The 24,964-nt window shown below is 39.2% G+C and overlaps 1 protein-coding gene and 1 long non-coding RNA gene across 17 annotated transcripts in view; both read left to right on the top strand.

Moving 5' to 3' along the window:
* The window catches only part of LOC309624439, a 30,660-nt gene extending 13,521 nt beyond the window's left edge, over window positions 1–17,139 (top strand). The window contains exons 2-3 of the long non-coding RNA XR_014241923.1: window positions 12,765–12,945; window positions 14,255–17,139. This is a non-coding gene — a long non-coding RNA (uncharacterized lncRNA). The remainder of the gene's footprint in view (window positions 1–12,764; window positions 12,946–14,254) is intronic.
* The window catches only part of PDE4D (phosphodiesterase 4D), a 1,112,988-nt gene that overhangs the window by 772,886 nt on the left and 315,138 nt on the right, over window positions 1–24,964 (top strand). The gene's annotated exons all lie outside the window — the stretch shown is intronic.

The following is a 24,964-nucleotide window of genomic DNA, read 5'->3' as shown; positions in this document are numbered from 1 at the left end:
CCATGACACTCTCTTACCCTGTCACATCTCACCCCACCCCCTCCCCCTATCCTCAAGTCCATTCTCTAGTAGGTCTGTGTCTTTATTCCCGTCTTGCCACTAGGTTCTTCATGGCCTTTTTTTTTTTTTTCCTTAGATTCCGTAAATATGTGTTAGCATACTGTATTTGTTTTTCTCTTTCTGACTTACTTCACTCTGTATGACAGACTCTAACTCCATCCACCTCATTACAAATACCTCCATTTCATTTCTTTTTATGGCTGAGTAATATTCCATTGTATATATGTGCCACATCTTCTTTATCCATTCATCTGTCGATGGACATTTAGGTTGCTTCCAGGTCCTGGCTATTGTAAATAGAGCTGCAATGAACATTGTGGTACATGACACTTTTTGACCTATGGTTTTCTCAGGGTATATGCCCAGTAGTGGGATTGCTGGGTCGTATGGTAGTTCTATTTGTAGTTTTTTAAGGAACCTCCATACTGTTCTCCATAGTGGCTGTATCAATTTACATTCCCACCAACAGTGCAAGAGTGTTCCCTTTCCTCCACATCCTCTCCAGCATTTATTGTTTCTAGATTTTTTGATGATGGCCATTCTGACCGGTGTGAGATGATATCTCATTGTAGTTTTGATTTGCATTTCTCTAATGATTAATGATGTTGAGCATTCTTTCATGTGTCTGTAGGCCATCTGTATATCTTCTTTGGAGAAATGTCTATTTAGGTCTTCTGCCCATTTTTGGATTGGGTTGTTCGTTTTTTTGTTATTGAGCTGCATGAGCTGCTTGTAAATCTTGGAGATTAATCCTTTGTCAGTTGCTTCATTTGCAAATATTTTCTCCCATTCTAAGGGTTGTCTTTTGGTCTTGTTTATGGTTTCCTTTGCTGTGCAAAAGCTTTTAAGTTTCATTAGGTCCCATTTGTTTATTTGTGTTCTTATTTCCATTTCTCTGGGAGCTGGGTCAAAAAGAATCTTGCTGTGATGTATGTCATAGAGTGTTCTGCCTATGTTTTCCTCTAAGAGTTTGGTAGTGTCTGGCCTTACACTTAGGTCTTTAATCCATTTGGAGTTTATTTTTGTGCATGGTGTCAGGGAGTGTTCTAATTTCATACTTTTACATGTACCTGTCCAATTTTCCCAGCACCACTTATTGAAGAGGCTGTCTTTTCTCCACTGTATATGCTTGCCTCCTTTATCAAAGATAAGGTGACCATATGTGTGTGGGTTTATCTCTGGGCTTTCTATCCTGTTCCATTGGTCTATATTTCTGTTTTTGTGCCAGTACCAAACTGTCTTGATTACTGAAGCTTTGTAGTATAGTCTGAAGTCAGGGAGCCTGATTCCCCCAGCTCCATTTTTCGTTCTCAAGATTGCTTTGGCTATTCGGGGTCTTTTGTGTTTCCATACAAATTGTGAAATTTTTTGTTCTAGTTCTGTGAAAAATGCCAGTGGTAGTTTGATAGGAATTGCATTGAATCTGTAGATTGCTTTGGGTAGTAGAGTCATTTTCACAATGTTGATTCTTCCAATCCAGGAACATGGTATATCTCTCCATCTATTTGTATCATCTTTAATTTCTTTCATCAGTGTCTTATAATTTTCTGCATACAGGTCTTTTGTCTCCTTAGGTAGGTTTATTCCTAGATATCTTATTCTTTTTGTTGCAATGGTAAACGGGAGTGTTTTCTTAATTTCACTTTCAGATTTTTCGTCATTAGTGTATAGAAATGCAAGCGATTTCTGTGCATTAATTTTGTATCCTGCTACTTTACCAAATTCATTGATTAGCTCTAGGAGTTTTCTGGTAGCCTCTTTAGGATTCTCTATGTATAGTATCATGTCATCTGCAAATAGTGACAGCTTTACTTCTTCTTTTCCGATTTGGATTCCTTTTATTTCTTTGTCTTCTCTGATTGCTGTGGCTAGGACTTCCAAAACTATGTTGAATAATAGTGGTGAGAGTGGGCAACCTTGTCTTGTTCCTGATCTTAGTGGAAATGGTTTCAGTTTTTCACCATTGAGGACGATGTTGGCTGTGGGTTTGTCATATATGGCCTTTATTATGTTGAGGAAAGTTCCCTCTATGCCTACTTTCTGCAGGGCTTTTATCATAAATGGGTGTTGAATTTTGTCGAAAGCTTTCTCTGCATCTATTGAGATGATCATATGGTTTTTCTCCTTCAATTTGTTAATATGGTGTATCACATTGATTGATTTGCGTATATTGAAGAATCCTTGCATTCCTGGGATAAACCCCACTTGATCATGGTGTATGATCCTTTTAATGTGCTGTTGGATTCTGTTTGCGAGTATTTTGTTGAGGATTTTTGCATCTATGTTCATCAGTGATATTGGCCTGTAGTTTTCTTTCTTTGTGACATCTTTGTCTGGTTTTGGTATCAGGGTGATGGTGGCCTCGTAGAATGAGTTTGGGAGTGTTCCTCCCTCTGCAATATTTTGGAAGAGTTTGAGAAGGATAGGTGTTAGCTCTTCTCTAAATGTTTGATAGAATTCACCTGTGAAGCCATCTGGTCCTGGGCTTTTGTTTGTTGGAAGGTTTTTAATCACAGTTTCAATTTCAGTGCTTGTGATTGGTCTGTTCATATTTTCTATTTCTTCCTGGTTCAGTCTCGGCAGTTTGTGCATTTCTAAGAATCTGTCCATTTCTTCCAGGTTGTCCATTTTATTGGCATAGAGTTGCTTGTAGTAATCTCTCATGATCTTTTGTATTTCTGCAGTGTCAGTGGTTATTTCTCCTTTTTCATTTCTAATTCTATTGATCTGAGTCTTCTCCCTTTTTCTCTTGATGAGTCTGGCTAATGGTTTATCAATTTTGTTTATCTTCTCGAAGAACCAGCTTTTAGTTTTATTGATTTTTGCTATTGTTTCCTTCATTTCTTTTTCATTTATTTCTGACCTGATCTTTATAATTTCTTTCCTTCTGCTGGCTTTGGGGTTTTTTTGTTCTTCTTTCTCTAATTGCTTTAGGTGCAAGGTTAGGTTGTTTATTCGAGATGTTTCCTGTTTCTTGAGGTAGGCTTGTATTGCTATAAACTTCCCTCTTAACACTGCTTTTGCTGCGTCCCATAGGTTTTGGGTCGTCGTATCTCCATTGTCATTTATTTCTAGGTATTTTTTGATTTCCCCTTTGATTTCCTCAGTGATCACTTCATTATTAAGTAATGTATTGTGTAGCCTCCATGTGTTTGTATATTTTACAGATCTTTTCCTGTAATTGATATCTAGTCTAATAGCGTTGTGGTCGGAAAAGATACTTGATACGATTTCAATTTTCTTAAATTTACCAAGGCTTGATTTGTGACCCAAGATATGATCTATCCTGGAGAATGTTCCATGAGCACTTGAGAAAAATGTGTATTCTGTTGTTTTTGGGTGGAATGTCCTATAAATATCAATTAAGTCCATCTTGTTTAATGTATCATTTAAAGCTTGTGTTTCCTTATTTATTTTCATTTTGGATGATCTGTCCATTGGTGAAAGTGGGGTGTTAAAGTCCCCTACTATGATTGTGTTGCTGTCGATTTCCCCTTTTATGGCTGTTAGTACTTGCCTTATGTATTGAGGTGCTCCTATGTTGGGTGCATAAATATTTACAATTGTTATACCTTCCTCTTGGATCGATCCCTTGATCATTATATAGTGTCCTTCTTTGTCTCTTGTAATAGTCTTTATTTTAAAGTCTATTTTGTCTGATATGAGAATTGCTACTCCAGCTTTCTTTTGATTTCCATTTGCATGGAATATCTTTTTCCATCCCCTCACTTTCAGTCTGTATGTGTCTCTAGGTCTGAAGTGGGTCTCTTGTAGACAGCATATATATGGGTCTTGTTTTTGTATCCATTCAGCCAGCCTGTGTCTTTTGGTGGGAGCATTTAATCCATTTACATTCAAGGTAATTATCGATATGTATGTTCCTATTCCCATTTTCTTAAATGTTTTGGGTTTGTTATTGTAGGTGTTTTCCTTCTCTTGTGTTTCTTGCCTAGAGAAGTTCCTTTAGCATTTGTTGTAAAGCTGGTTTGGTAGTGCTGAACTCTCTCAGCTTTTGCTTGTCTGTAAAGGTTTTAATTTCTCCATCACATTTGAATGAGATCCTTGCTGGGTAGAGTAATCTTGGTTGTAGGTTCTTCTCCTTCATCACTTTAAGTATATCCTGCCACTCCCTTCTGGCTTGCAGAGTTTCTGCTGAAAGATCAGATGTTAACCTTATGGGGATTCCCTTGTGTGTTATTTGTTTTTTTTCCCTTGCTGCCTTTAATATGTTTTCCTTATATTTAATTTTTGACAGTTTGATTAATATGTGTCTTGGCGTGTTTCTCCTTGGGTTTATCCTGTATGGGACTCTCTGTGCTTCCAGGACTTGATTAACTATTTCCTTTCCCATATTAGGGAAGTTTTCAACTATAATCTCTTCAAATATTTTCTCAGTCCCTTTCTTTTTCTCTTCTTCTTCTGGGACCCCTATAATTCGAATGTTGGTGCGTTTAATGCTGTCCCAGAGGTCTCTGAGACTGTCCTCAGTTCTTTTCATTCTTTTTTCTTTATCCTGCTCTGCAGTAGTTATTTCCACCATTTTATCTTCCAGGTCACTTATCCTTTCTTCTGCCTCAGTTATTCTGCTATTGATCCCATCTAGAGTATTTTTAATTTCATTTATTGTGTTTTTCATCATTGCTTGATTCCTCTTTAGTTCTTCTACGTCCTTGTTAAATGCTTCTTGCATTTTGTCTATTCTATTTCCAAGATTTTGGATCATCCTTACTATCATTATTCTGAATTCTTTTTCAGGTAGACTACCTATTTCCTCTTCATTTGTTAAGTCTAGTGTGTTTTGACCCTGCTCCTTCATCTGCTGTGTGTTTTTCTGTCGTCTCATTTTGCTTATCTTACTGTGTTTGGGGTCTCCTTATCACAGGTTGCAGGTTTGTAGTTCCCGTTGTTTTTGGTATCTGTCCCCAGTGGCTAAGGTTGGTTCAGTGGGTTGTGTAGGCTTCCTGGTGGAGGGAACTAGTGCCTGAGCTCTGGTGGATGAGGCTGGATCTTGTCTTTCTGGTGGGCACGTCCACGTCTGGTGGTGTATTTTGGGGTGTCTGTGGCCTTATTATGATTTTAGGCAGCCTCTCTGCTAATGGATGAGGCTGTGTTCCTGTCTTGCTAGTTGTTTGGCATAGGGTGTTCAGCACTGTAGCTTGCTGGTCATTGAGTGATGCTGGGTCTTGATGTTGAGATGGAGATCTCTGAGAGATTTTTGCCGTTTGGTATTACGTGGAGCTGGGAGGTCTCTTGTGGACCAGTGTCCTGAAGTTGGCTCTCCCACCTCCGAGGTACGGCCCTGATGCCTGGCTGAAGCACCAAGAGCCTTTCGTCCACACGGCTCAGAGTAAAAGGGAGAAAAAATAGAAAGAAAGAAAGAAAGAAAGGAAGGAAGGAAGGAAGGAAGGAAGGAAGGAAGGAAGGAGGAAGGAAGGAAAGAAAGAAAGAAAGAAAGAAAGAAAGAAAGAAAGAAAAGAAAGAAAGAAGCTATAATATAGTGAAGTAAAATAAAGCTATTGTAAAGCAAAGCTATACAGACTAAATCTACCCCAGAAGCATATACATATACACTCACAAAAAAAAAAAGGAAAAGGGGAAAAATTAATATATCCTGCTCCCAAAGTCCACCTCCTGAATTTGGGATGATTCGTTGTCTATTCAGGTATTCAACAGATGCAGGCACATCAAGTTGTTTGTGGAGTTTTAATCCGCTTCTTCTGAGGCTGCTGGGACAGATTTCCCCTCCTCTTCTCTGTTCGCACAGCTCCTGGGGATCAGCTTTGGATTTGGACCCGCCTCTGCGTGTAGGTCGCCTGAGGGCGTCTGTTCCCCGCCCAGACAGGACGGGGTTAAAGGAGCAGCTGCTTCGGGGACTCTGGCTCACCCAGGCCGCGGGGAGGGAGGGGTACAGAGGAGGCGGGGCGAGCCTGCGGCGTCAGAGGCCGGCGTGACGTTGCAGCAGCCTGAGGCGCGCAGTGCGTTCTCCCGGGGGATGTTGTCCCTGGATCACGGGACGCTGGCAGTGGCGGGCTGCACGGGCTCCCGGGAGGGGCGGTGTGGAGAGTGACCTGTGCTCGCACACAGGCTTCTTGGAGGCGGCAGCAGCAGCCCCAGCGTCTCACGCCCGTCTCTGGGGTCCGCGCTGATAGCCGCGGCTCGCGCCAGTTTCTGGAGTTCGTTTAGGCGGCGCTCTGAATCCCCTCTCCTTGCACGTCGCGAAACAAAGAGGCAAGAAAAAGTCTCTTGCCTCTTCGGCAGCTGCAGACTTTTTCCCGGTCTCCCTCCCAGCCAGCTGTGGTGCGCTAACCCCTTCAGGCTGTGTTCACGCCGCCAGCCCCAGTCCTCTCCCTGCGATCCGACCGAAGCCCGAGCCTCAGCTCCCAGCCCCGCCCGCCCCGGCGGGGGAGCAGACAAGCCTCTCGGGCTGGTGAGCGCTGCTCGGCGCCGAGCCTCTGTGCGGGAGTCTCTCCGTTTTTCCCTCTGCGCCCCTGTTGCTATGGGATCCGCGCTGTTAGCTGGGGCTCGCGCCCGTCTCTGAAGTTCGTTTAGGCGGCGCTCTGAATCCCCTCTCCTCGCGCATCAGGAAACAGGGAAGAAAAAGTCTCTTGCCTCTTCGGCAGCTGCAGACTTTTTCCCGGACTCCCTCCCGGCTAGCTGTGGTGCACTAACCCCTTCAGGCTGTGTTCACGCAGCCAGCCCCAGTCCTCTCCCTGCGACCGAAGCCCGAGCCTCAGCTCCCAGCCCCGCCCGCCCCGGCGGGTGAGCAGACAAGCCTCTCGGGCTGGTGAGTGCTGGTCAGCGCCGAGCCTCCGTGCGGGAAGTGCGGGAATCTCTCCGCTTTGCCCTCCGCACCCCTGTGGCTGCGCTCTCCTCCGTGGCTCCGAAGCTTCCCCCCTCCGCCACCCGCAGTCTCTGCCCGCGAAGGGGCTCCTAGTGCGTGGAAATCTTTCCTCCTTCACAGCTCCCTCCCAATGGTGCAGGTGCCGTCCCTATTCTTTTGTCTCTGTTATTTCTTTTTTCTTTTGCCCTACCCAAGTACGGGGGGAGTTTCTTGCCTTTTGGGAGGTCTGACGTTTTCTGCCAGCGTTCAGTGGGTGTTCTGTAGGAGCAGTTCCACGTGTAGATGTATTTCTACTGTATCTGTGGGAAGGAAGGTGATCTCCGCGTCTTACTCTTCCGCCATCTTCTCTCCTCCCCCCCCATATTGTTTTTAAGTACCTGTTAGACAACAAACTGTTACACACAAAAGTGTGTAGAACATCACGCATTTAAAGTGAGTAGTTTAGCTTTATGGTTAAACAGAGATTCCTTTGTTCAAATTGTGGCTTTCCCATTTGCAAGTGTATGACATTTATTAAATTTCTTAAATATACTCTGTTTCAGTTGCCTCTGCACCTACGTCATTAACTGCCGTGAGTATTAAGAGAGATAAGGGAAGTATAGCCCTTAGACCAGTGCTTGGCATGTAGTAAGCAATCAGCTTGTGCTAGTTATCGTTATTCACAAGAGTAGGCTACAGATTTCTTTCCATCAAAGGTAAATTTAAGTGTGAATAGGAAGCTTGTTTATGAGACAAGACTGATTCTCTGTTTTTTTATCTATGGTGCCCATTATTAAAAAAAAAGAAGATGAAATAACAATCACCAACCCTTTTAGAATGGGTGGAACTTATGCTATGCATGTGTACATGCATATGTACATATATGCGTATATTTGGATATATATATGTGTGTGTGTGTACATACATACATACATATATGCGTATATATGGATATATATATGTGTGTGTGTGTACATACATACATACCACTGCCAGGAAAATTGGATTTCTAGTATTTCTAGTATCAAGGATTTCTAGTATCAAGTAACTATTCTGAAATGTCTTCATATCTAGTAACTATTCCAAAATGTCTGTCGAGACCCAGCCAAGTGTCGTGTATGCAATTGGTGTTCAACATATATTTGCAGAATTTAACTTTTTAAAAAATTTCGGATCACTATTATTGCTTTTTCTACTTGTAAAACAATTACAATAACCCCTTGGCTTTTGTGATTGGGCTATTATGTGGAACTCTGGGGCTTCATGACAGGTAGTAATTTGATCCCTAGTACAACCAAGCTCTTCTGTGGATTTAAGTTACTTAACTATGGAATGAGCCAGTATCCACATCACAATATGGTTTCCTCATTCTCCATTCTTCCTTGCCAATGCAATAACTGTGAAGTGATAAACACATTGTATCTGTAGAAGAATGGCCCCCAGAAGAAAGCTGACTGTTGATCTAGACCTGGGCTGTCCAACAAGATAGCCAGTAGCCACGGAACCCTTGAACTGTGGCTAACCCAAGGGAGAGGTGCTGTAAGTGTAAAATGCACAGAAGATTTCACATACTTAGTATGAACACAAGTGAAAACTCTCTCACTAGTAATTTTTATATTGATTACAGGTATAAATAGTAAATTTTGCACATTTTGGGTTAAATAAAATATATTATTAAAATTAACTCTGCCTGGTTTTTCAAAAATCTTTTTTGTAATGTGGCTTTTAGAACATTTAAAATTATATGTTTGGCTCTCTTTTGTGGTTTATATTGTATTTCTATTGGACAGCCCTGATTTAGACAGAAGTGACAAGAAAGAAAACAGCTAAGAAAATGATAATTCTTAGAAAAATGATAAAAATTATGAAATTTAAAATGATTAATGAGAGCACATTCTATGAACCAGTCCCCCATAGTTCACCATATGTTTGTTTTCAGAAAAAAAAATATTGGGGGATTTTTCATAGAGCATTCCAGTCAGTGTAAAATTGCTCATCCAGGGAGAATTAAAACTTTAGCAAACCAGTGCTGTTAATGGAAATGAGATTCTAGGAAAGGCAAGAAGGCTGAAAACATTTCCATAAAGTATCAAGTGGTAAAAGCACCAATGAGAGTATTTATTTATTTTACTAAATTTTCTAAGGGAAAATTATACCCTATAGTGATATTAGTAAATTTGGAGGTTTGTGAAGATGCATTTGAATGTCAAGGATATAATGCAGTTTTCCCCAGTATTTTTAAATTTAATGATCTTTTGTTAACCTCAAGACATCGAGGCTTAGAGCAGTTCAGCAACTCTTTCAAGGCTGCACAGCAATTCTGAGCTGTAACAGGAACTCAGATCTGAGTGACTCCCAAGCTCATGTGACAAAGTGTACCCATGAGATCTTGGTTTCTGGAACCACTCTGCAAAATAATGCTCGTATGCTCAAATAGTTTTAAGAAAAGCTGCCTATTCTGTTTCCTTCTCAAACATTATCCATTCATTAGCATATTAAAGGTACTGGTAAGTACTGAAAAACTTTGCTATATTTTTTTCTCAAACTTATTTTATCACATAACATCTGTTCCCCTTCATATGCATCTGTATATCATATATCACCTATGTATTCTAGAACTAACCTAGAGAACACTATTTGGAAATGCTAAAATATATTCAGCTGCCTCCTATCATCTTTCATTATTGATTACTAGGGAAAATGAGAAGATCTAAAATAGTCAGGAAAATATATACTTTAATGTTCTGGTGGCTCACTTCTAACTTGATCAGAGAATCAAACCTAAGATTTAAAAATATACTTAGACATATTTCTTGGTTATTCTTACATCCATAGTGTGTGATCTAGAGAGATTGAAAGAAAGCTCTCTTTAGACTGATCACCTGTCTTGGAGTCTGTTTGCACTGGACAAACTGTAGGACTTACATGCAATGAAGCTACACTTCTGAGTAAGAACTTCCTGGGATTTGGAAAAGCATTGGCAAGATAACAAATACATCATCACCATCAAAAATGTAAACTGTTGCACAACTGGTGCTGGTTACATGCTGGACAGAAGTTTCATAGTGTTATCTCTTATTTTACATTATTTTTTAATTTTCTGACTTTTTTTTCTATAAATTGTGCTAAAAACGCCATCAGGGATCATGAAAATAGACTGTCATTAATAGTTGCTATAGCAGTGATACATTTGTAAGAGTTTAAGTCAAAAATAAAACCTTGTTGTTACTTAGCTATTCTGTATGCTGAAATTAAGCATTTCTCAGGGGCACCTCTGCCCTCAGTCTGTCCCCTGGTGCCTTGGACACTGCATACTTACACTGGGGTTTCCAAGTAGTATCGTAATCATACTACTTTTATGTCCACCATACTCTGATTATCTTGGATTCAAAATATGACCCTCTACCTTCTATACAGAAAGAAACAATTTAGGAACATGAGCTCCATGGTAACAAGTTTCAAGAGCTAATGGTGTGCATTCTCTCAGCCCTGCTTCGCCAGACACTTTTGAGATAACCAGCTCGTTTAGATCTGACACTTGAATGAATCCTAAAATAAACAAAGATATGAGATTGTTGGGCCTTGAATTCCTTGTGCAGAATTTAGTTCATTGAGAGGACTGTTTTCACCAAGTCATATGCTAAGACTATAACAGAAGACCTTTGCACTGATGTAAGTTATTACTGATGGGAATTGTGGACCTAGATGCTAGCTTTAGGTTCTGTTTTGACTGTGCCACATACCTTGGATCCCTATCTTTGCCTCTGTAGCATAGGGCTGTTTTTCTCTTTCCTACTCATCTCACAAGTGTGCCATGTGGTTCAAATTAGATCATGCTTGTGAAATAACATAGGGATGTGTAGTATCATCATGGGATGCAACATTTGCTGGTGGGCATCGTACATGAATGGAACCTTATAGAATCCTTGCTTGAGAGACTGTCTGAAAGATTCACACGAAATCATATATGAGACCAGTGGTTCTTGTGATTTTTAACCTATGAACTTTCCCGAGTCTCTTCCCACAACATCCCTCCCCACTACCAAAGAAATGCAGTTTACAGCCATGTGTTTTGTAACATGAATGAAGATGGGAATGAAGGTGGTTGGAAAGAGGGTCCACAAGATGGAGAAAGATCCCCATGCCATTCCTAGCTTTGAGCTAATGCCCCTATGACCTCTTAAAATTTCTCCATGTCCCCTCAAAATTCCCCAAGAATACGTTGGAGGCAGAAAAATTGACGTTATGAAATCATTCTGAATGTTTTAGTGGAACTGTGTGCAAGTCCTCTTGAGTTCAACTGCTCATCCAAGGGAGGCAAAGTCCTGGTGTCTGAAGTCAGACCAGGTCAGTCTACTGCCTCCTAGCTGATTCTAACACTTACCAGTTGTGTTCCCTCTCTCTGCCCCAGCGTCCTCATCTGTAAGTGGAAATAATAATAGTATCCAACTCACAAGGTTTCTGTGGGAATTAGTAAGATAATCTTGTAAAGTGCTTAGTATAGTACCTGGCACTTGGTAAGTACCCCATAAATGTTAGATGTTTACTACTGTTGCTGCTGCAGCTGCTGCTATTTGCAACCATCGTCATCAAAGAGGGCTATTTATGAATGCCTTTCACATGCACTCATGCCTTTAAAAATATACTAATAGTGCCATTAAGAGAATACAAAGGGATAATAATGGCAAACTACAATAGGTTCCTGGCTACCAAATTCTGTTCTGGCAAAACTGCAACTTGTTTTAAGTGGTTCTTTGTTTTAAAAAATGAATATAGAATGCATAAATGCTATGACCCCTTTCTTTGGCAAGCAAACACTTCTGTATTTGGGGTTAAGAGAAGTTTATATAGATGTTAGCTTTTCAAGATACTGTTTAGGAAACAAAACAATTAGCTTTAGCTAAACTCAAGATAACTAATTCCCAAGTATGTGATTGTACTTGAAGAGAGTAATGTAGATTCTGAAGGTCTTAAATCTCTTTTATGTTTTCTTTTTATTCAAAGAATAGTGATCAACCATAATCTCTGGAGTCGTTCTCAATACACATCTATGAACAAATGAGATTCATGCTTTCCTCTTTACTTCTCAGAATACTAAGATTAATTTTCTTGATGATTAAAAGTTCACTTTTAATGGCATTTTAAGCTTTAAAAATTTTTTAAACGTTTTGTTCAATAACACAATTGTTTGAATACTTAGTTTTAACAAATAAAATTCCTATAGAATATATTAAGTATAGTCAGTCCATATCAGAAGAATATTCAGCATAAGTAATGCAAAACTTAACATAGATTATATGCCCAGTTCAAACATATAACAAAGATTAGCTACATTTTAATGATGGTGAAAAAGAGGCTCTTAGAATCTGTAAACCTCAACAAATCAAGAAGTCATTGATCTGCTTGGCCACGTATAGGTGTAATGTTGTCCAACCCACGTCTGTGTGCCCAATGCACAGTGAGACCAAACCAACCAAAATGTCAGAGTTTGGAGCAGAGAAAGGTTATTGCAGGGACAATCAAGAAGAACAGGTGGCTCATGCGCAAAAAACCTGAACTCCCCAGTGGCTTTCAAGGAAGGGTTTTTAAAGGCAACATTTAAGGTGAGGGCTGTAGGGTGCACGACTTTCTTCTGATTGGTTGGTGGTAAGGTACCAGGGTGGTGCTTCGGGAATCTTAATCATCACCCTTCAGGCTCCACGTGGCCTGGGGTCTACCTGTTGGTACTCAGCAGGTAGTCACCATCCTCCACCTGAGTGGGGGGTCTTAGCTCCTGCAGAACAACTCAAAGATATGCATCAGATTGTTATGTGTATCCCTTTCGGGGCTAGGACTCTGTTTTATCACTAACTATCGTTTCTTGACTGCTTTTCCTTTGTTTCAGCATTCCCTCACAGCCCTAACTAGTAACTGCTTGAATCTACTGTGTGGAACTCAGGGACGGCCTAGGAAACTAAAGCCTTTTTCTACAAACAAGAAACAGGGGACACAGAGGGGTTTTTGTACCCGGGAGGATCCCGCAGGGTCCTGCGTGGTTTCAATAACTTACTCTAATGATACGAGAGGTAACTATCAACTAATACGCTTTGATTTTAACAAAAGGGAAAACATTGCACATTAGCAGCATTTTTCTGAGTAATATCTCAGTGTAGGGCATTCTAGACTCCCACTTTGTATAAGCTGCTGGATATTTAAAAATAAGATACTTACTGTTTTACTTATAGCTATGTATTTGAAATATCCAACTTACTGCCCCCATTTCACATTTTTAATTTTTAATATAGCTGCCCATAGACCAAATACAATGTAAAAACACCCATGTGTGAATTGAAGTTTCAAAGAATCCCGTAAATAAGAGCTTTGGGTAATAGGTCAGATTACCATGACAGGCAAGATGAGGATTAATGTGGGGTTGATTGTTTGTAAAACATCCCTGTGAAAACAAATATTAGACCTAAACATTTTGGCTGTAAAACATGAAAAGCTAGGAGTACACAATTTAAGAGGCACACAGGCTTGATTCACCAAAGAATTGGGCAGAGTCAGGGTGAGCTAGTTCAATAGAGTGACTGAGGGCAGGTAGCTTGTCTTTTGAGATCTTCTTCCTTCATCCTTCTCCTCTTTCTGTGTCCCCCTTTCTTCTCAAAGGCAAAGCCCTTGCTCATTCTGTATTCTCCTTAATAGAATCTGCTCACAGTAAATTGTAAAAAATGAAGAAGTGTAACTAAATAATTAGACATGAATTAATACTTTTTTTCCCCTTGGGAACTTCTGCATTCTCACATGAACTGAGCATCGAGTAAACAGACTGAATCCTTAATGGGGCTACATCCTGTGTCAGCCACACAGAGCTTCCCAGTGGGCAGCAGACTTATCAGGCAGTCCAGGTGGTCATCTGCTAGGAAGGCTCATACACTGAAGATGGAGAAGAGGAGGAAGAAGAAAAGGCCAGAAAAGAGGAAAGGAATGAGATTTTGATACATTAAGGCCAGATTATAGGCCTGACCTTGTGCTGGCCATTTTCAGTGGTCATTTGGTTAATCCTCACCACCTCCAAAAGGTAGGCATTATCATTACACACGTGCCCACTTTTGTCAATAGCTGTGAAAACAGAAGTCCTGTGGGCAGCGGCTTGCTGAAGGTCATATTGCTAGTAAGTAGGTAGTACACTGAGTTTTGAACCCTGGGCTGCCTAGCTCAGCAGCTAAACTTTTTTTAAAACTATACCTGCTTCTAACATCAATAACCAAAAGTACATTTCCAAATATATGATAATAGTCATAAATAGGAATAAAGAGAAGTCATACAAGAATAGCTCAGTTGAGGTCACGGATGGATAGGAAAAAGGAAATAAATGCAAATTCTTTTCTACAGGGTTTCCTCTGAGGATCACTTTCCCTGGCTGTCTGGCCTCGTGAAATTATACCTTCCCTGATGGCTTGGAGCTGAGCGTGCCCTTCTTTCTGTCAAGGGCAGCTTGAAGTTCATGGAATAGTTTATTTGAAGCTTGTGGGTACCAATTCCAGGCAGCAAGATACTACTTTCAGAGACTAAATTAGCTTTCTTCAGAGTCACTGACAAAAAGAGATACAATTAAATTGATTCCTTTAAAGTGCCTTCTCAGTTTTTTTTTATTGCTTCTTGAGCCAATTTGTTCTCTCAGCGGTGTCACTGTTACAGAAGTTAGTCTATTCTGTATTCTCATTTTATGAATAGGAATCATCTGAATATAGCCATAGACATCTAGTCTAGACCATTTTTCTCAGAATTACAAAGATGGGGAAAATTCCAAACCGTACTTGTTCCAAATGGTGGGGAGTGGCTTAAGAAGTTATTTCTGTAATCTTTTGAACTATTTATATTATTTATATGAATACTGCCATTGGTTGTAAGCATGCTTATATCTAGTCATTGATAAGGCCTTGGGAAGTTGTGATGAAACCAAGGCAGTCTGCTGCCACCTAGCTTTTTCTGTTTCCATCTTCAGGAGTTCCCCCCAGGGTTTTACAGAAAGATATTTTTTAAAAAGCAGTGCTTCTTTCATCGCTGAGAGGGAGACACTTGTAATGGTACTGCAGAATCTCTTTAAAAAGAAAAAAATCTTTATTTTACTTGTGTCTTTTTTTTAAGTTGATCCTCAAGTAAAAATGATGAATGTTCTAAATCCATTACAATAACTAAGCACCAACCTCCCTTCCAAAAGGGGCAAAATATATTTTTTTTTGGTAGCAAAGATTAATAGCCATCACCATGACCCTTGGCAACACTGTGAAACAGATGCAGTTCTTTTTTGCCATCTTCCTTTTTTTCCAGAGTCTGAGCACTTCCCAATCTTTGCAGCACTCTCCTCTGCAAAATGGGCATTTTGCAGAATGGAAACTCCTACTGTTGCTATTCTTCAAGGCCTGATTCCCATGCTCTGAACCCAGGAAGGCAATGTGAGCTGCCCGATACATTTATTGAGCTCATATATCATCCTGTCCTAGACTGTGCTCAGCTCTGAGGAAACAGAGGTGAATAAAACAGACATGGTTCCTGTCCTGGAGAGTCTGACAAACCTTAAACAAGTCATCCCCAAATGAAATGCATAATTAGATGAAGTGCACTGAAGGAGAAGTAAAGATTCCAAGAACATATTATACAGGGGAGAACCAATTAATTTGGGGGTGGGAAATCAAAGCTCCTGGGACGAAATATGTAAGCTGAGAAACTAAGTGTAAACAGGAATTAGCCAAGTGCAAAACAGAGACAGAATATTTAGATGGGGGAAAAATACGTACCAGTTACATTTCAAAAAGAGGTGGGGAAAGCCAGATGACTTATATCACTTTTCCTAATGAGTGACTGACTAATTGGTTTATCTCTTCTGTGGATGGTGTGTATACAGTGTAATTAATTACTCGGCTGTAAGGAGAAATTTATTTCCAGGAATGGGGAGGTAAGGAGAAGCCCTGGTTAATGTTATGTGCCCATGTTAATATAGTTCTGCTTTGCCTGTAAACCTCAGTAAAACAACAGTGGTACCAAGGGGTGGATGGGAGGCATTCGTTTTCTTAGCATACTCCCAACTAACATAAAATCTAAATCTCACGTAACCAGTGTGCTTACCGAGCAAACACAGCATCAAGAGAAGTCCTCCAGATCACCTCCTCCAGCTTGTTTCCCCTAATTCTTTCCCATTGAGCTGCTTTTGTCAATCCTACAAAGGCTATCAGACCTGTGCAAAAAGGACACTATTAATTTGGAACCTCTTAGAGATGTAATGATCCTGTGCGTTTTGTGTGTAAGCTTTGTATCTAAAAGAGAGCCCTATAACTTAGCATTACTAAACAAGTAAGGAAGGGTACCTATTGCTCAGACAAGCAGTAATATTATTCTATTTAAAGACTTTGCAGCTTTGGATCAACAGAAACTAAACCTTCAGGTTTAAAAACTTGCATATATTGCCTGTATTATATACAATTTTGTATGTGCTCATGAGATTACTGTCCTGGGGTTTCAGGATGTGTATAAAATACAATTAAGGCATTAAAATCAAATATAAATTGTCCCCACCAGAAATAATCCTAAGCTGGTTATTTACTGAAGAATCTTGAATCTAGCAGATCAAGGGGAACTCCCCAAGGAGACTTTAATTAGAACTCTTTAGGACTTGGCTGACCGGGAACCAAAATCCCTCCATAAAAATGAATAATGCCTCGGGCTATGTCACTTATAAAACCTGAAGCCCTACAACATTACAGCATTGCACTAGCTGATTTTAATTGCTCTGATAATAAGCTGGAGAGAGGTACAATTAGCTTCCTGAATTTATGTTAGAAATAAATGGGATTCTTGCCAACTGGGGATCACAGTTATGAGGTATTCTGCACAAGGAATGTAAAACATTTTTAATTAAAAAAACAGGTGGGCAACAAACATTCTATGCCATTCTATGCCTTCTTCACTCATGGAGAAGGAGATTACAATAATGTTTATGTGAAGGCTATCAGTGGATTTCTCACTTAGGTCCCTCCTTTCCATCTAATTTTTAATTTAACATTTTCCCTTCCTTGAGAAATTGTTAATAATAATCCCTGAGGGAAAACAAAGAGGGTAACAGAGATTCTCTTACTGATGAGTGATTTATGTGAAAACAGCCAACTCACTCTCCCTTGCTTCCTTTTTTAAAATTAATGTGTTTTTTATTTTATATATATTTTTCATTGAAGTATAGTTGATTTACAATGTTATGGTTGTTTCAGGTGTACAGCACAGTGATTCAGTTATATATGTGTGTGTGTGTGTGTGTGTGTATATATATATATATACACACATATATATATATTCTTTTTCAGATTCTTTTCCCTTATAGGTTAGTACAAAATACTGAGTATAGTTCCCTGTGCTATACAGTAGGTCCTTGCTGGCCCCTCACTTCCTTTTGACCTAGGGAACTGGATTTGTGGGTTTGTAACTAGATTTTGATTAGGGAGCACATCCTAGGGGCCATAGGGGCCAAAGAAAAGGTTTTCTTTGTGGAAAACTCAAACTGTCAACTTTGGTATATTAGTTTTGAATGCTTTCAGCTATAAGTAACAAGAAACCTGGACCAAAAATGGCTTGAACAAATATGGGTTACTTTGAAATAAGTGGCCACTAGAGCCATTTGAGCTGCTGTATGACGTTATCACCATTTGCAGAAAGCCAGCATCTATACAATTTTCTTGGCCTTTCCCTCATGATGGCAAGATGGCTGCTGCAGCTTTAGACATCATATCTGTGTTACCTGCAGTGAGGGGCAGAGGGGAGGGGAGAGGTGGAGGCGGAGCAGCTCTAGTCATATCTACCCAGTTACCAGAAACACAAAAGCCTTCCCCAAAGCCTTCAAAAGACTTCTGCTTATAGCTCATTAGCCAGTACTATGCCTTATGGCCATCTCTAGTGGGAAGGAGATTAAAAAGTTAATATTTGCTTTCTAGGCTGTATAATACATGCAGCAAAGATGAAGGGAGTTGGAAAAAGCTATGAACTAGACTCTGAAAAATTTGGCCACTTATGGCCTATATTAATTTATTGTTTTCAGAGACTTAAGGTAACTTATTAAGGTTTCTGTAGGACAAGAGGATAGGGGAGAACTAAGATCTTTGTGCCAAATGCAGAGTAAACCTTGGAAAGAGTAAAGTAGAAGGGAAAATAAATTATAATTGACCTAAAAGTGCCTTGAAGACAGAGCTTACAAAATTTTTGGCAAACCAGTCACTAAAAATAAACTCTAAGGTTCTTAAACTCATAATGTAGATAATAAGAACATTTCTACTAGTTTTCACAAAAGTCACCAAAAAATTTTGGTTAAAAAATAGTGTGTGTATATGTATATGTATATGTATAAGATTAGCAATCTATAATTGTTTAAAATAAAAAAAAAATTTGTTATTTGGGGGAGAAAAATAATCAACCAAAATAATCATTATTGACTCTTGAGTCATCAAGCCGTGGTTTATGCTGTGTCTATAAGCTGAACAAAAGAATAAATAATAATTGATAATTGTTTGAGATATTTTAATCATATTGACACCTGAAACAATTGATGTCAAGTAGACTGGCTTTAATCAACTCAATAAATGGTTTATTCAGTACCCATGATGCTATGAGCCCTCTGTTAAAGGGGTACATAGGATTTAGGGAGTGAGGAAGCCAGCAGAGAAAGATAAAATAAGAGAGGTTCAGGTAAATGCGCTATGGCTCGGGACCCAGGAACCACAGTTATTTGGAAGGATGTAGAAGAGAATGAAGAAAAGTGACGCTAAAGTAAACTAACATTTGCTTAGTGCTTTGAAAGATGATGCCATTCTTAGAAAAATATAAATGGAAACAACGGAAGTACAATATAGAGGTCTGCGTTTGAGTAATCCAGAGCGACTGTGTTTTATTAGAATCATAGGAAAGGAAACTTGAAAATGGAAATTTGGATTATAGAAGGGCTTGAATGAGAGAATGAGGAAATTAACATGGCACAGTGGGGCTTTGGATTCTGAAGAGAGCGCGTTTGTTTAAGGAAGTGTCTGTGGCTGTGGAACACTGTTTTTCTAAAGACAATCAAAATAATTCTGGGGAAAAATATTATGACATTCTGAGATGAGAGCGTGTGCCATAGGAAAAACATGAGTGCTGTAGACTGAATTGTGTCCTGCCAAAATTCCTATGTTGAAGTCCTAACTTCAGTACCTCGGAATGTACTTGGAGATGGGGCCTTTAAAGAGGTGGCTAAGGTAAAATGAGGTCATATGGGTGGGCCCCAATCCAATCTGACTGATGCCCCAATAAAAAGAGGAAATTGGGACACAGACAGGCACAGAAAGACCATGTGAAGACAAAGGGAGAAGGTGGTCACCTACAGGTCAAGGAGAGAGGTCTCCAAAAGAAACCAATCCTGCCCACACCTTGATCTTGGATTTCTAGCCTCCAGAACTGTAAGAAAATAAATTTCTGTTATTTAAGCACCCCCCCCCCCAAGTCTGTGGTATTTGTTATGGCAGTCCTAGCAAACTAGTATAATGAGTAAATATTATTTTTTTAAAAAAAAAGAGCAATGAGACAATAAACTAAATTCATGTATGTGGAAATAGAAAGAAGGTAGTTTCTGGAAACATTGTATAGGTATAACATCATTGAAATTTGCAACGAATGCAGTGGGGTGTGGAGATGAAAAGTCAGTCATGACTGAACTCTCAAGACTGGGAAATGGGAAAGTCTAGAAGGACAATGGGTTGGTAGAAGAAAAGGATGAATATGGTCTCAGCCATGTTCTCATTGAGGGGGGCTGGGTCCTCATAGCAGAGACACCCGTCAAGAAGTCAGACATGTGTGTGAGACACTGACGAGTTGGCTGAGGAAGCCAGTGTAGAGTATAAACAGAGAAGCACCACAACCTGAACAACCAGTGAATCAATTGTGCAGTGCTTTTTAAGTCACTGAAACAGCGCGATCAAATTTGTCAATTTAGTTTGTATATGTACTTTCAGTAACAGGCACATTTCTTTTTTTTTTTCAATTTTACACTTTATTTATTTATTTTTGGCTGTGTTGGGTCTTCGTTTCTGTGCGAGGGCTTTCTCTAGTTGCGGCGAGCGGGGGCCACTCTTCATCGCGGTGCGCGGGCCTCTCACTGTCACGGCCTCTCCCGTTGCGGAGCACAGGCTCCAGACGCGCAGGCTCAGTAGTTGTGGCTCACGGGCCCAGTTGCTCCGCGGCATGTGGGATCTTCCCAGACCAGGGCTCGAACCCGTGTCCCCTGCATCGGCAGGCAGATTCCCAACCATTGCGCCACCAGGGAAGCCCCATTTCTTTCATCTTAAAACCGAATAAGCAGACTAAGAGACCGTATCTTCCTGATGCCCAATGCTTACAATTTCTTTTGAAAAGGAAAAAAAAAGTTTTTGTGTTTTGGCCTTTTTACACAGAGGTGAGGCCAAAAAGGCAAATACCTCATAAAAAGGTAAAATAATGGTTTGAATTCATACAAGTATGAATATCTGAGATTAGATTCTTTCCCAAGAACAGATTTTTATTGGCATTAGCGGGGAGTGGGAGAATCTCAGGACATGCTTCCCACCCCCTCCCTCACAGGAGAGCATTTTGTGGGCGGAAGTGATATGAGTGCCACAAAGAACAGGTCACCTGGGGCCAGTTTGCCGACAGCATCCAAAGCATCTCCCAATAGTGAAAGGAAGGATCGTGTTTTCCCTACCAAGGGAAAGTTTGCTTCAATTACGCATTCCACTTCTGTGCCAGATTTTGCTTAAATGCTACCCTCTGGGAAAATCAAGAAATTTAGAATCAGTTTTCCAAATCAAGAGAGTACTCCCTGCTTCTAGCTCTTGTTCCTGAAATGTCCTGCTGGTCCTCAAGAGTAATGCTTGGCTGACATGCTTGCACGAATTGTTTATATTGTTCATTACTTAATGTGACGGACATATTAAAAACAGGACTCCCAGTTTTCATCCTGAAGTCGTGCACATAATAGCAACAACCTTTAGCCAAGTACTGCATTATTTATTTATAGAATGGCTTTGACTCATTGAATAATGCTCTGTAATTCATTTGTAGATTACTTTTTGACTTTGCACAATTATAATTTAGCATTATGTTCCTACAGAGGAAAACATTTTTGTTGTTGTTGTTTAGTATTGATCAATTTCTCTTAATGTGTTCAAGACTATTGTGTCTATAGATAAATGTAAATATTAGTGTGGTTAAAATGACCCAAACTTTGCAGATATTCATTTATTCCATAACTATTTTGAATATCTACACTGTTTCAGGCAATGCTGCAGGTGTTGGGGGATGATATTGCATAAGCAGAACCTGCCATTACTTGTTTTATATTCTTTTACATTCTTGCTCAACCCTTAAAGTTTAAGTTCAAATTGTAGGAGAACAAAAGATCATGAGAGTATTTTTAAAACCATCTTGTTTTATCCTAGAGTGAATACAGATGTGCTCAATTTTATACATTTAATACCTAAAGTCTTATCATGGTTGTTAATCCAAATCATGACCTTCAGATATTACACTAACCTTAATAATAAAAGATTAACCTATGTTTGGTATATTCCATTGTCATAATATATTTAAGGATTTCAATAAGTATTTAGATGAAAGAGAGCAACTTGATCAGGCAGTGTAATTTCTGAGGAGGATTTCTTTCTGAAGCAGGCATGCTGATTAGATTTAACTGGGGTCTTACAAATGGTATATGTCAATGCTTTTCTCTAGGGGGTTTTCCTAGCAAATGCCTCCCTAAAAACATTTGCATGGAACTCTCATCTCTGCCACATTTGCCTGATCTTGGGTGTCTAAATCAACAATGCTGATGTAGCAGATGGTCAAATTAGATAAGAAACAGATCAAGACTTTCCTGTCCAGTAGGTGTAGTCTCATGGAAAATCACTACTGAGTCCAACAAATAGAATGATACAGCTAGTCATAGCCTATGGGAAAATCCTAGTGGAAGTCCCCAACTAGCCATCTCCTTTCCTTCCTCACATTCTTGGACTTGGTGAAGCAACCAAAATGACTTTCCTCTCAAGGAAGATGCAGTCAATGATTCACTTACTGACAGATAGCTGTTTGTGGAAGACATGACCCGGCCGCAGTCCAGGGCCTGAGCGGTCCGCTGAGCTGATGAATTGCCCCTCTGGATCCTTCTAGGCTTGCAGTTAGCTCAGATGAAAAACCCAGGCTTAAGAGCTGCCAAAAAGTATTTGGCAAAGAGCCCACCTTTTTTTTCTCAAGTGCAAGTATTCAGTTGACTTGATTCCTCAAAGAGATATGTGAGAGTGAAAGTAAGTTCATTGTTGACCTTTCACAGTCCTGAACTTTTAATGAGGTAATGGATGTGAAAGTGATTTTTAAAATCACAATGCAAATACAAGACACTTCTGGGCGTTATTTCAGTACCTGAAAAAAAAAAAAAAAAAAGTAAAAATAAAGAAGGCCTCAAATTTTATCAAGGTCCCACGTGAGTGTACTTTGTTTCACTATATATTTCAGCCCTCTAAAAAGTGTGGGCTCATCTAGGCTGTTGTTTTGTGAATTATGTACTGAAGTTGCTTCTCTTTGTTCTCCTAGCATGCGTTTGGGGTACTTCCAAAATGTGCATGTGAGAAATCTATGCTATTTTTCAAGCAATGTGAAACAAATGCTAGCCAAGAGTTAGCCTAGAGTTTAAAGAAAGCATCATAGAATGAACACCTAAACAACAGCTACACTAATATAATGCTTATATGTGCCAGCCCCATTCTAATGTTTTATATGTATTAATTCATTCCTCACAATAAGCCTATGAGGCATGTACTATTATTATCCCCATTCTACAGATGTGAAAAGTAAAGAACAGACAGATAAAGGGATCTGTTTCGAATCACAAAGCTAGTATACGACAGAGTCAGAACTCAGATCCTACTAGTTTGTCTCCAGAGTCTGTACAATTAACCATTACATCATATTCTTTTAAATATTAGTTTTATGAATATTGTGCTATTTCTAATAGGAGACATAATATTTTTGTTATATACGTTTCTTCTTTGTCTTCTCCTTTGGATCTAGGATCACATGTTATATGACCAGATTTTAGCTCATAAGAGACGTCTGTGATGATTATGTATGAAATAGTTTACATTTGTAGAACATTTATACATTGTTAAATGTTTTCCCTTACCAGTATCTCATTTGATCCCCTCACTAACCTTTAAATACATAGGACTTTATCCTTATTTTTCAGATGAAGAAAGAGGTCAGAAAGATTAAACAGTTTGTTCAATTTCACATCACAAGTGCATAGTAGCTCTCAGGAATCAAACTTACTGTTGGTCTCCAGCACTCTTCCCAATATACCAGACTGTTTCCTCATTTCTTTCTCTTCGAGTTTGGAAGAAAACTGAAAAGAAGTTTAAGAATCCCAGTAAAATTGGAAAAGCACTTTTTAGAAACATTTAGAATAATTTGAGAATACTCCTCACTAAAGCAGAAGGTGAAAATGCATCCTGTGAACAGTGAACTTGGTTAAGTAAGTGCATACAGCTAGGTTCCGGCTTAGTAATTTTCAGTGTCTCATTTCTCAGCCTGCTCTATGTGAACATTTTGACAGGACGAGTCTCAAGTGCTCTCTTGCTTTATGCTACTGCTTTTTTAAGGCAGCTCATTTGTATTTGTTCATCATGCTCTTCACTCAATCCCAGAAGCTGTGTTGCTAATTATTGACCCAGGAAAGCCTCAAAAAGGACAAAGACAGCTAAAATTGGAGAGCTCTTGACATAGAAGCACAATGCAATTTACATTTTTCAGAAAGAGCAAGGCATTTTTAGCTGTAGGATTCAGAGACCATTCAGTTATATGGACACGAGTTTCTGCTAAAGAACTGCAACTCAGTTTTTAAAAAAAAACCACTTTTTTTGGTATTTCATTCACAGCCAGGTTCTTGGTGTGTGTGTGTGTGCGTGTGTGTGTGTGTGAGAGAGAGAGAGAGACAGAGACAGAGACAGAGACAAAGAGAGAATTTTTTTTCTTTCTGAATCAACATGTAAGACAGGGAAGAATAATATTCATTAATCCCATAAATATTTCTTGAAGACTTACCAAGAGTAAAGAGTAGTACTAAATACAGTGGGAGTTATTTAGATGTCCAATTACCTAATCACAGGACCTGACACATGATAGATGCTCCAGAAATATTACTTAAACTGAAATGAGCTATCCCATGAACTTGGAACCTATTCGGGAAATTATGAAGTCATTAAATATTTGAGAATTGGAAAGGAATTCAGGAATCACCTCAAGCAGCCCTTTTATTTTAGAGGTAAAGCAATCAAGACTCAGACAGTTCCTATGAATTTTCCAAGAACACACATCTATTTAGAAGGAGTATCCTTTTTCATCATAATGTGTTTCAGAGATTATACGTATGTCAACGTGTACAATGCAGGGCATCATGTGAGAGGATCTGATGAATGTTCTTGAACAGTGCTACCTAATGGAAATATCATGCATACCACATATGTAATTTAAAAAATTTTAATAGCCACATTTAAATTTCTTTAAAACTCAATTTTAAGAATGTATTTTAATTCAATATATTCAAAATATAAGCTCAATATGTAATCAATATAAAAATTATTAATGAGTTATCTTATATTCTTTTTTCATACTAAGTGTTCAAAATCCAGAGTGTCTATTATACTTTTGACACATCTCAATTTGGACTAGCCATGTTTTAAGTACTTAATAGCTACATGTGGCTTGGGGCTACTCTATTGGATAGTATAGCTCTAGAATCATCGGGGGAAAATAATTATGCATTTTTAAAGCTGTAGTATTTTTATCATTGCTTATTTTTACAGTTCGATTTTGATGTAAACCCACAAAAATAAAACAACCCAAACTGACTCAATGAGATATAAACAAACTGGAATAGACTTAATAACCATTAGAGAATTGAGTCAATAGTTACAATTTTAATATCTCCCAAAATGAGTAAATAAACAAACCATCAAAAATATTGACTCAGATGGTTTCATACTTCTAACAAGATTTCAAGGAAGGTGT

This window comes from Balaenoptera borealis (genome assembly GCF_965194805.1).
Source record: "Balaenoptera borealis genome assembly, chromosome: 2".
Taxonomy (NCBI): domain Eukaryota; kingdom Metazoa; phylum Chordata; class Mammalia; order Artiodactyla; family Balaenopteridae; genus Balaenoptera; species Balaenoptera borealis.
The sequence above is the reverse complement of the archived record's forward strand: the minus strand, read 5'-3'. Positions and strand labels throughout refer to the sequence as shown.